At 41.0% G+C, this 12277-nt stretch overlaps 1 long non-coding RNA gene across 2 annotated transcripts in view; it reads left to right on the top strand.

Annotated features, from left to right (window-relative positions):
- LOC140629520 (uncharacterized) overlaps window positions 1-12277 on the top strand; it is a 365612-nt gene that overhangs the window by 290043 nt on the left and 63292 nt on the right. For both annotated transcript variants that reach the window (XR_012027377.1, XR_012027378.1), the window contains exons 3-4: window positions 5747-5815; window positions 6985-7019. This is a non-coding gene — a long non-coding RNA (uncharacterized lncRNA). The remainder of the gene's footprint in view (window positions 1-5746; window positions 5816-6984; window positions 7020-12277) is intronic.

Here is a 12277-nt window from a genome sequence, read left to right as displayed (position 1 = left end):
TCGATCCTGGGTCTCCAGGATCGCGCCCTGGGCCAAAGGCAGGCACTAAACCTCTGCACCACCCAGGGTTCCCTACACAGTAGTTTTTTAAAAAGGACAAGCTACTGACACAACAACATGAATGAATCTCAAAAATATTGTTTGATCAAAGGAGGCCAGAAATAAACAGAAATTCATCTTGAATTATTCTATTTTTATGAAATTCAAGAAGACCTAAATTAGCATATAATGATCGAAGTCAGCAAAATTGTCATTTCTGGGAGGGGGTCGAGAGAGCTGTTTTTGATTGAGAAGGAGCATGTGGAAATGTTCCAGATACGATGGACACGTTTTCTATATTCCTCTGGGTGGTGGCTGCGCATCTTCTTGTATGCTCGTTTTAGCTCAATAAATTCGAGAGAGAAGAACACAGAAACACTTTGATGTGATGTGCATTCCAATCACTTGGGGATCTCATTAAAATTCGAATTCTTTTTTAGTAGACCTGACGGACACTGGAGATTCTGTGTCACTAGCCACATCCAGGTGCTGCTGCTCTGAGGCAGGCAGCACTGCTTTCCCCTGTGTCTCCCTCTTCTTTCCTGTCCAGACTCTTAGAGTCTAGAGATCCACTAGTTGAGTTTTCCTACAGAATGACTCTCTTTTATCTTCTGCTGTGTGTTTGCCTGTGTTTGGTGGTTTGGACCAGAATTCAGAAGGCCAATAACGCAGTGTTTTTGAGCAACTGAGAGAACCTCCCAATCCAGAGGATATTGGGGGGATCAGAATGAAAGCCGGTCTTAGTGAAAGCCCCAGGGTGGATCCTCTTTGACTCGCTCAGTAGGACCAAAAAGAGGATGAGGTAAGTGAAAAAGACTTAACAAAGGCTGGTCTACTAAGTGAGGAAATGATAATCTGTGGCTCACTCAGCTCCGTGTCATGAATCCAGACCTGAAGTTTTCCAGACAGTCACACCTATATATTTTTTAAACCTGGTAATCTATTCTAGGGCCACAGAAGGTCAGCTTGGGTGCCAGTAGCATTTACAGCTTGTACCGCGGGCTGTGAAGAGTAAATCGAAAACCTGATAAATGATAGATATGTCGTTAGTCAGGCCAAATTAGAGATCGAAAACGTGATTAGTTGATGCTTGGAAATTCTATTGCTCAGATCCTTCTTTGAACAGCAGAACTCTGATCTTTGATGGTTTATTTTAACTTAATACCTTGGGCCTCTTATATGAATAAGCCGCTTTTGGCAATAGCTGAGGATTCTCCTAGGGTGATGTGATTACTCCTTAGTATAAACTAACAAAATGAGCTCATGTAACAAAATAATCTGTCGTGCTTGAATTTGAACAAAATCTATCTGCTAGGCAAATTATGAGATAACAAAATTCGAAGAAAAGATGTTTGCTAGATAATTTAACACAATGAAAGCAGTTTGTTATAGTAAAATGTATGAAGATTTGGATCAGACTTGCCAGATATAAAATTTGGGCAAGTTACCTGTTAATAAAATGGAGATAATATCTATCCCACAATATTTTTAATTAAGGCAATGTCTATAAAGCATGAATTGTAGTGCATAGCATGAGGTAGAAGTACAATAAATTTCAATTCCTTTCTTCCCACCCCCTCCTTGATCTAGAACGCTAATCGATAACCATCTCTAGTCCCTGGTATAAGCTCCCTATGAAAAGTACTACACAAAGCATTTAATCAACTTACAATTCTACGAGAAGCTAGGTATCCTTAAATATGATATCTGCAAACTGTCTTTTCCTACTGGTAATCCCAGAAATTGGTTTAAGCTAAAAGCAGTCCATGCAACTAAAAGAACAGAGTGCCTGACTGCTATCTTCATTATTTATTTATCTGCCTTACTATTAAAAATAATGATTGCAAGAACAAATAATGATTGCAAATAAGGTAAAGTTTCTCTTAGAAAACTAAACAAGCCACATTTAATAGTGAGGATTTGTTCACTCTTGGGGAGAGTTCGTTGAAAAAGAAATTACCCTTTTCTGGTCATATTTGCTTCTTTTCTTTCTTTCTTTCTTTCTTTCTTTCTTTCTTTCTTTCTTTCTTTCTTTCTTTCTTTCTTTTTTTTTTATTTGCTTCTTTCCACTGTCCTGCCCTCCACTGCCACCACTCTGCACAGCACTGGGAATGTTAGAACCAGGCCAGAGGGAGGATGCAATCGACCTGCCTCCCCCCACAGAAACCACCCTCCATATACATAGTTACTAAAAGTAAAATAAAAACAAAAAGTCTAGAATTAAACTGCAAATAGATGCTCAGCAATTCTAAGAAGTTTTCACAGCGTTAGAAGGAGAGAAGATAGAGTGGCCAGAGCAACCAATGGATGATAGTGAGGGAGCAAGGGAGAGGTGGGGGGTTATTGTCCTCAAATGGAGAGGCAGTCAGAGGAAGAGAGGGCTAAGTTTAGAGACTAGGATGTCTGGAGAGTGGAATTGCTACTTGTCCAGATATGTCATTACTTTTTTTTTTAATAATATATTTTTTTTCTTGGTTACAAATATGTTAAAGTTTTTGTTGCAGAATTTAAGACAATGCCATGACCGTCAAAAATTTTACGTACTTTTTGTTCCCGTATTTTATGTCAGTCAGGGTCGTGGCAGGAAACAGAAGACACATTCAAATTAGGAAAAGTAAATCGGGGGTCACTTACAAAGGAACTAATCACAGTTGACCCCAAACAGTCAAAAACCCGTGTATAACTTTCGACTCCCCCAAACTTGGCTGCTAATAGCCTAGCATTGACTAGAAGCCTTACCGATAACATAAACAGTCAATTAACACATATTTTGTGTGTTATGTGTATTGTACACTGTCTTATTACGATAAAGTAAGCTAGAAAAAAGAAAATCTTATTAAGAAAATCATAAGAAAGAGAAACGACATGTACCATACTGTATCGTGTTTGTTGGAAAAAATACGCACACACACGGACCAGCATAATTCAAACCCATGCTGTTCAAGGGTCAACTACACAAAGGTGTCACTGAATGTAGGGGAGCCACTTGACAAAAACCCAGGGTTACCAGTGAAGGGCTGTTGCTGAAGGAGGTTAGGGGAAATGTTCCCAGAAACCAGGAGGAGAGAGTTATTTAGAAAAGGATGCCTTGTGAGAAGCAGTAAGCCCTCGGATCTTCAGGAACACAGCCACCTTAATATGCTGTGTCACAGGGACAGAGTCAGGATTATACATTTCCTGGGCTTCCTTCCCTTATTTTGTCCAGTCTTTTATGTGGCTTCTCCATTGATTAAACCTAATAGTAAGTCAGACGAAATGAGAGCCCTTTAATGTCCACAGCCCTTTAACCTGTGAGTTTAGGGAGTCCCCAATAAGTGAGGGTGGTCTTGGATTCAATAATTTGCTAGAAGGCCCAGTCGACCTCCACAAAGTTAATATATTCATGATTTGGGTTTATTACAGTGAAAGGAAACAGGTCAAATCTAAAGGGAAGAGATGCATAAAGCTGATCCAGGAGGAACCAGGCATAAGCTTCCTGTTGTCCTCACCCAGTGGAGTCATTTGGACAATATTTATTTCTCCCAGCAACAGTGTGTGACAATACACACAGAATGTTGCCAACCATGGAAGCTCACCCAAGCTTGGCGTCCAGAGTTTTATTGAGGGTTGGTCACTTAGACAAGGCTGACTGCCTGTATGATTAGTCTCTGGCCCCTGCAGAGGGTGAGCTGACTCCACGTGGCCTAAGCACCCCTCCCCCAATAAATCTCATTGTTACACAGACTGCTGGAATTCCTCAACACCTCCAGGTAAACAAAGTCACCCATTTTAGACAAGACATTCTAAGGGCTTAGAGTTTAGCTCCCAAGATCTGAGGGCAAAGGGCCAAACCTTTTGTGTGTGGGGGTGCAAGGTGTATTATTTACTACACATACCCACATAGCTTAGCAGGAATGGCTATATAATTTGTGGGGCCCAGTGCAAAATGAAAATCGGGGGACACCTGTTCAAAAATTTTTACAAATTTCAAGATGGTGCCTCGGGAGTGTTAAACCAAGCACGGGGCCCTTCTGAACATGGTAACATGGAAAACTGTGTAGGCCACATACCCATGAAGTAAGCCTTGCAGGTCAGTTCAGATTATTTGCTAAGTGGGCATACCTGCCCTGATTCTTATGGTACCAGGTGCCGGGGGGATTTCAGAGGTTGAAAAAAACCAACCCTTGCTCTTGAGGCATTTTTAGTCTATTAGGTTGGAAAGTTCTATCCACAGACAGCTGTAATACAAGCTAATAGTCCATGTATCTTTAAGAAGATATAGGAAAATGCTCTTGGAATTTAGGAAGCTTTGAAAATGTTCCAGCTGGAATTATCAACGTGGTTTTTGCAACAATCCAGGAGATAATGTTTATGAAACCAGGTTGAAAAATATATATATATTTACACGTGCTAGATACACCCATTTGGTAAATAACCACCTGAGTTTATAGAATCCTTTTTGCTGCCATCGGCCCTATTATTAGAAAAAAGTGAGATCCTGAAAGGAATGTGCTGTTTTGCTTGCAAAGGGCAAGCCAGATAATCAAATGGGAAGCGTACACGTTCAAGGAACAATAGGACCGGTGTAAGACTATCTATCTGATGACTCTTACCTACAAATTCAGTCCCCCTCTTAAGTAAGCAAAAAAAAAAAAAAAAAAAAAAAAAGAGGATGTTTTCTGCTACAAAAACTGTGTGTGCGTGTATGTTGACTGAATAGATTATTTCAAATAGTTGTTTGGGCATTCCCGCTACCTTCATCATTGCACACAGTCAGATAGATACCCTGGAGAAACACAGAATGATAGGTTGAGATGAAACAAAACATTTCAACAGGTAAAGTCCATTGGTGCATTTCTGTGCACGTAGGGAAAATTAAAAGCCCCAATGTATGCGAAGATTGGGTATAGTGGAACTGGTCTCCTTCCAGATGACATCTGCTAAAGAAAATTTGATTCCCCAGGCATTCCTTAAGAGCAACTCAATCATATATCCTTCCTGACAAATTCTAAGATCATAGTCAAATATGATACTAGAGGAGGTCTTTGAGACAATACCCCCCCAACACATACACATATTGGAGATGTGGCTTGAGGCGATCAGAGCCTCCTAACCCCTTCCTCTGTCCTTGAAATGTAGGAGACCCCCCACCCTACCTCATAGCTGGAGCCATTTTCTAGGACGGCGATGTGTCTAGACCCTCAGGAGTGTAGACACGTTGGACCCTGCCAGGCCTCTATATATAAACATTTAAGATTCTTGCAGTGGGTGCAGAGGTCTGCTTGTCTTGTGCCACCCAGGACGGGCCTTGGAAGTAAGCTCCCTTGGTTCTTAAGCCCACCACCTGCCTGTCTGGAGTGGCCCGCCTGTGTCTCCTGTCTCTCCTGGCCCACTATGTATGGGGCCAGTTTCAGATTTCATCCAGGGAAGTCCCGAGGCCGTGAACCAACAGAGGAAAACCCACAGCCAGAGAGAACAGATATATGTCCCAAGACATCACCAAGTTGAGCGGTTGTTGATAAATAGTGACTGGAGATTAATAATTAAACCTTTTAATAGCAAATAGATGGGTCCCACAAGAAGAGTGAATTACTCATTAGGAGGCAATCCCACATGCCCCTGAATGTGGGAAAGAAAACCCCACAACTGATCTGATCTGTCAACCTCTGGGTTGTTCTTTTGTTTAATCCATATTACTTTTATAACTCTTACTTTTCTCCACCTTCAGGTTAATGAAGTTACTGTTGCCTCCAGGATTAAGGGGACATGTTTCCTCTAATAAATCAAAGATCATCAGGTAAAACAACTTATAGGATTTCCTTTCAGTATGAAAGAAAGAAAAAAAAAAAAGGAACTAGCCTAGAAAGTAGGGTGTTTTGACAAAGCCAATTAGGAATTCTTGAATTTAGAAGTTGCATTGCACTTGACCTGTTTAAAATGATCTTTTATCTTAAAGGATAATGTTGTGACATTGAATTTTAAACAATTAACCTCTTACAGGGGCCTGGCAAGGCACCCATTGTAACAGTACAATATTCACCTGTTTGCACAATTTTATTTAAAAAGGAAAAAGAAAAAAAAAAAGATGTAAGAGGCATCCAAAAAAAAAAAAAAAAAAAAAGACATACAACATGACATGTCCAGAGCTCTATAATCTCAGGTTTTTGAAAGCCAATAATTCTAATGAAGCCGTTTAGTATTTATGTTTATATTTTAGTTTTATAACTGGATTTGGCTACAGTATGTGAGATACTTTTTAAACAGATTTTGCAAGAGTTTCTATCAGTAGGATTGCATTTGTTGTTGTTGTTTTGCTTGTGTTTGTTTTCTTTTTTTCTTTTTTTTTTTCTTTTCTTGCTCTTATGGGTTTTAGCATGCTTCTGGGGCCCTGTGGGTTCATATGAATTTTTGGAAAACTCTTTTCAAGAGATCTGAGAAATGATAGTGAATAGCCAGTTATGGAATTAGTTCAACTACCAGGGAGAAAAGGTGAAAATAGTTCTGGTCTTTACCAAGAATAAGAGTTACCATTAAAAAAAAAAAAAGAAAGAAAGAAAAAAGAAAAAAAAAGTGACACTTGAATTTTACCTTCTTGAGGAAGAGATTTTAATCCTTAGATATTTGCTCCACACACTCACTCATACATATACAAAATAAAGATTAAAAAAAAAATCTTTAGATCTCCATCTAAGAAAATTAACCAAAGCAAAGCATTTTAATGTTTCACTATGTATATCCAAATTAGTTGTAGATGAATTCTGGACAAGCTGCAAATATATTCAACTTTTATAAATTGCTGATACATTAATGTTTTAAAAATTAAACTGTATTTATGTTGCCAGAGCAAACTCACTTTTTAGCATGACATATACATATATCTATAATATAAAATTACAATATAAACATATATATTTATAAAACAAAATTTAATTTCAATTGGATATATACTCAATTTTGTTTTCTCAGATACTTCTTAAAAAGGACATTTTTCTATGCATAAGGTAAGATGCATTTTTCTATGCGTTTTTCTATGAATAAGGTAAGAATCCCCAAATTCAATATAACACTTGCCAGCATGGTGCACCTAATTCTGTAAAATGATATGTACTTCTGAAATTCAGTCTTTCCCTGAATGTATTTCTCTTCATTTATTAAATGTAGCCAGTGGCCCCCCAAATGGAAGCTGTGACCTTGGAGGTTAAAACATCGCGTCATTTGGCTTATTTGACTTATTATCTCCTCCTTGACAAAGTTTTTACTATATAATCCTGTTCCTCCTCCCTCACTGTGGTAGATCAGTTGCATTCATGGTAAAGTACAGTGCCCTTAATTCTGATCGGGGGCTGGCCATGTGAGCTGCTTTCACCGAAGAAAGTATTGGAGTCATGACAAGGCAAGCAGAGACTTGAAATGACGCTTGCACATCTCCACTTGTGTTCTTGTACCTCCTCCATTGACATGAGAATTTTTTCCAAGCGAGAGGAGGAGACATTTGTGGAACAGAGCCAGCTTGCCCCAGCTGTGGCCATCCCAGATCAGCCAACAGTCAGCTCAGCCCAAAACTATGAAAGCCCAGTCAGGATCGGCAGAGGCATCTAGCCAACCACGCCAGACTAGTGAGCAATAAACACTTATTATTGCATCCCACTGAGGTTTTGTGATTGTTTATGATGGAGCATTATCATGGCAATAGATCCCTCCATTGCTGATATACTCACCCAAGGCACCGTTTCAAGAAACTGATTGTACTTGCAACCTAGGCAGCTTGGCCAATACCTGATATCTTTGAGTGATCTGAGACTTTGGAGAGGTAGCGTTACCTCTCAGAGCCTTGATTTCCTTATCTGTGAAATAAAATTATCAAACCACATCAGCTTCATGGTCGCTTAACATCTGTGTTATTTGATTGGTTGATTGATTTTAAAAGTGATGACTTCTTTTAAAGGTACCTTTAGATGTCTTTTGCAAAAATAAATTTATAGTTCTATGTGGCTGGCCCAGTGCTGGACTATGAGGGGTGATTTTGTTTCTTTCCATTAAAACTTACCTACATAGAACTCCCCCACCCCAATGTCCAGTATCTCCCTCTGCCTCTCATAGCAGAGGCAACATTAGTGGTGGTTAAGCTTGCTACCTCCAAAGCCAAAAAAGTCTTCTTCATAGCCCAGCCCTACAATTTAGGGTTGTGTAAACGTGGGGAGTCATGTCGGGTCTCACTGTCTTCATTAGGTAATGCTGGTACTTACCTCAGTGGTTTGCTTTAAAACAGTGAATGAGCTCATCTGTTTAACTTAATACATATATTAAGAATTTAGAATGGTGCCTGGCACACCTAATATTACTACACTTTGACTATTGGAATAATGATCCTTGCACTTCTTCTGCCTCAGAGATTTTGGTTAAAAACTAAAATAGTGTCTGAGTAGAAAAAAGTGGGCATTTTTTTTATAGGACTGCCTTTAGAAGAGTATAACCAACATCAGTGGCTTGTTTCATCAGGAATGGTGCTGTGAGGCATAAATAAATGTGCATACTAGTGTTACCCATGTTAGAAGCGTCCATAATGGATTCTGAAAGAACCAGGGTCAAATCCTGCCCGTGTCAAGGAGGCAGTCTAATGGAAGCCAAAAGAAGAGTGTAGATCAGAAGTCCGAAGAGCTAGATTTGGTTTTTACTGTTTCTAGTTGCGTATTTATTTCTTCTTTGCTGTTCCTGGTTACATCTCTTAGGAATTTACAGTGGCCTCTGATGTGGCTTCTGATAGGGCACCTAACCTCTTTGAGCCTCAGTGCCATCTTCCATAAAAGTAGAAATAACTGAGCCACTGGAAAAACCCTGTTGGGCTACTTACTGATAAGATACTCCAAACTGCGAGCCCTATGCTTCTTAAATTTAGCATATCGGGAATCATTTGGGTCTGGGCCAAGATGCAGCTGGTCAGGGAGTCCAATTTGGTCTGTCTATAGAGTGGAGTTGGGGAATCTGCATTTTTAACAAGATTATTAGTATGTGGTCTGTGGACCACACCTTGAGACCCATTTCGTTGCTTCCCTTCTCTGCTAATTGGGATGATGAATAACATCTGCCATTCTCTGTGTGCCATGGCGTCATGGGTGTGCAGAGATGATGTGTGAGAAGGAGGTGCTTTGTGTGCAGTAAAACCCCAGAAACTTTCATTATTGTTAAGTAAACACTTAATGCTTCAGAACTCCCGGATCCTACTTGCGCTTTGGTCCTGCAGAATCTTGATTCTCCAGGTCTCCACACCAGGACTTTAGGAATGTTCTTAAGGGAGGAGTCGGGAGCTGATGGATGTGTTCTCTGGTTGCTGGGAAGTGGGGGGTGGCTATGTGGAAAAGAGACAAAAGGTGACACCCCCAGAAAACCTTTTTATTTTTTGCCACTGGGCCTGTGCTTGGCCTTCCCCCCCCCCCCCACACCATCTTTTGGGATGCTCACAGCTCTCCTTTTAGGTAAGGACGGCCCCTTGCTAGAGGTCCCCCCAGCATGCTTCCAGATCCCTGGGGGCCTTTGCATTTCTTGCTTGGCAACAGGGAAAGAGGACTGAAAGGTCAACCTCGGCCTTCCAGCCTGCGACCCTTCATCTGAGATCGCCAAGCAGCCAGTGTTTGCCCCTGTGAAAACCAGTCTGTTTTAATTGAGGGATGAAGCAATTAAAATAACTCCATAAAAATGGTGACTCGGGCCCTTCGTGGCTTAATTGCCGTTGACAAAGGCCCATCGGGACCTGGATGGGGCTTGGGTGAGGATGCCTGAAGCCCTCTGCTTCTCTCTGAACTCTCCCTCTGTCCTCTCCCCAGCAGTTCCCTTCCAAGCTCCCCTTGGCCTTCAACTTGATGGCCCCTCATGGCATCACATTCTCTGTGTCTGGCTCTTCTCTTCTTCTCTGTCTCTGTCCTCAGCTGCTCTGAGAGTCCCTGGGCCGGGCCTGCCCCCCTCCCCCTCCCCCTCCCCTCCCTCCTCCTCCCTCTCCCTCCCTCCCCCTCCCTACCCCCTTGCTCTCAGAGCTCCCCACCGATTTTATGAGTCCCCTGGCAGCTCTGCAGTTTATTGAAGGGTGAGGGAGGGCAAGTCCACCCCTGGGTTGGGGAGGGGGTGGTGGTTTCCTCCGTGGGGTTCCCCAGCCATCGCAGAAGGGGCAGACAGCTTTCTGGCTCCTGTCTGTCGAATCCCAATCAGAAAGCCCTGTGCTGCTGTGGGTGTCTAAAAGCCACCTTTGGGCAAAAAGGATAATAAAAACGTTCAGTCAGACGTTCGAGGCAGCGTTCCAAGCTGCTAGCTGCCAATTCCCCAGTTAAGAGAGGCCTGGCTCCAAGCCTGGCAGATTAACCCCTTCCCCTCCAGCTCTCCATGGACATCTTGAGCCCCTGATGCCCAGGACGGGGAGGAGGAGAGACAGAGATGGAGAGACAAGGGAGGGAGAGACAGAGGGGGTGGGAGGCGCTGCAAGGAAGGAGGACTTGGGGATGAATCCAGATTTCAATGTTGCAAAGTTTTCTTCCATTTGGACAGCTCGCCCTTCAATAAATAAGATGTTGTGAAGAGAGGGTGGTCAATGTGTTTGAAAGAAAAACATTGAAGGGTGCGACTCAGCTTTCCCTGGCTTTTTAACAGCCATGAACGCCTTGATATTTTTGGCTTGGATATATATGTGAATGTGTGTGTGTGAGAGAGAGGTTTTTTTTTCTTTTCTTTTCTTTTCTTTTTTTTTTTTCTTTTTAAAAATATGAGGTATTAGGCTCTCTCCCAAAGCACATTCAAGGGAGGCTGCCTGTAAGCCACACTCCTCTATTAGGGCAATGTGTCTTGCAAAAAAAAAAAAAAAAAAAAGGATTAAAAAAAAAGAGGAAGGAAGGAAGGAGACTCCCTCTTGATGACACAGTCACCTACATCCTGATGGCATTACTCCTCGTGGTCGTCTGTCTAGCTCACTTTCCAGCCCTAGCTACTTGGGTGCTCATGTTTAAAGTGCTCATATCTCAGAGGTAGCTTCATTCCATTGCAGAAATCTCCCACATCACAGAGCTAATGAATCCAGGTCAAAAGAGGTGGAAGATGAGGCCAAAAAGACGAGCAGACCTTAGCACCCCCATCATGCTCCATTTGCTTTGTCATCTGCCCAATGGCTTGAGTTTGAATCTTAGCTCTGTTAACTTTAGCTTTCTGATGGGCTAAAGGAGAACAGTAGGGTCTGTTTCATAGAGTTGGGGCAAAAACCAAATGAAACAATCCTTGCTAAGTTCTTTAAAAGTACTAGATACAAAGTAGTGCTGAAAAGTACTTGGTATCATTATTAATTATTACTTGTTATTATGATCATTATTATTATCATGATTCTTACCATAATGTTTCTGAGGCCCTTCAGGGGCTCCTTGCTAAAGAATGGAGTTAACAGTTTCACACCAAGACATCGTTGCTTTCTATCTTGGAAAGGCTGCATCCAAGCCCAATCTTCTAGAATCCCTACTGTGTTCTATCAAATTCCCTAGACACCAGTGATCAGAGAAGGACCTGACTAGCGTTTGAAACATTTTCTGAAAAAAAAAAAAAAAAAAAGACACAGATCAGAAAGGAAGAAATAAAACATTTCTTATTCACAAATAACATTAATTTGTGTCTAGAAAATCCAAAAGTAATCTATAGTTAAACTGCTGGAATTAATAAATGAATTTCACTAGGTTATTGTAAAAAAAAATTTCTGCTTTCAGTGAATCAATTTCACTCTGGTTATGGAGGAAGCCGTCAACTGAGATTTTCATGCAATCTTAGTAAAATCTCTGCTCTGGTTAAACTTAGCTAATTAGTACCCATCTCAGCTACTGTGGCTAAATTTGAGCTCTCAGAGGAAACCATATCACTGCACAAATATAAGTCTTGAGGTGCCCCCCACAGAAGAACACAAGAATATTAATAATTTGAGTGGAAAATATGGTGGAAATAAGAGGGTCCTGTATGAATTGGATTAAATTATTCTAACATAAATAACCTGAAATCAGCAGAACAACCTGTGCAGCAGTATCTTAACCTGATTTATCTAAAGAATAAAAATATTAAGGATCTCCCTCCTATCTCATTCTTAGGTAATTAAAAATTTTAATGGAAATCTAATGTATGATATTTCTCTTTTATCCTCTACCAGCCCAGGGACCCTCGGGCCATAATTGAATTAACCGAGATCAGTGTTTTGCTTCTCTTCTTGCTTCTAAGGCAATGTCCTTGGTTTTTCTTAACTATACTT

This window comes from Canis lupus (assembly GCF_048164855.1).
Source record: "Canis lupus baileyi chromosome 16 unlocalized genomic scaffold, mCanLup2.hap1 SUPER_16_unloc_1, whole genome shotgun sequence".
Classification (NCBI taxonomy): Eukaryota; Metazoa; Chordata; class Mammalia; order Carnivora; family Canidae; genus Canis; species Canis lupus.
Note: the sequence above shows the minus strand (reverse complement) of the source record. Positions and strands in the feature narration are given on the sequence as shown.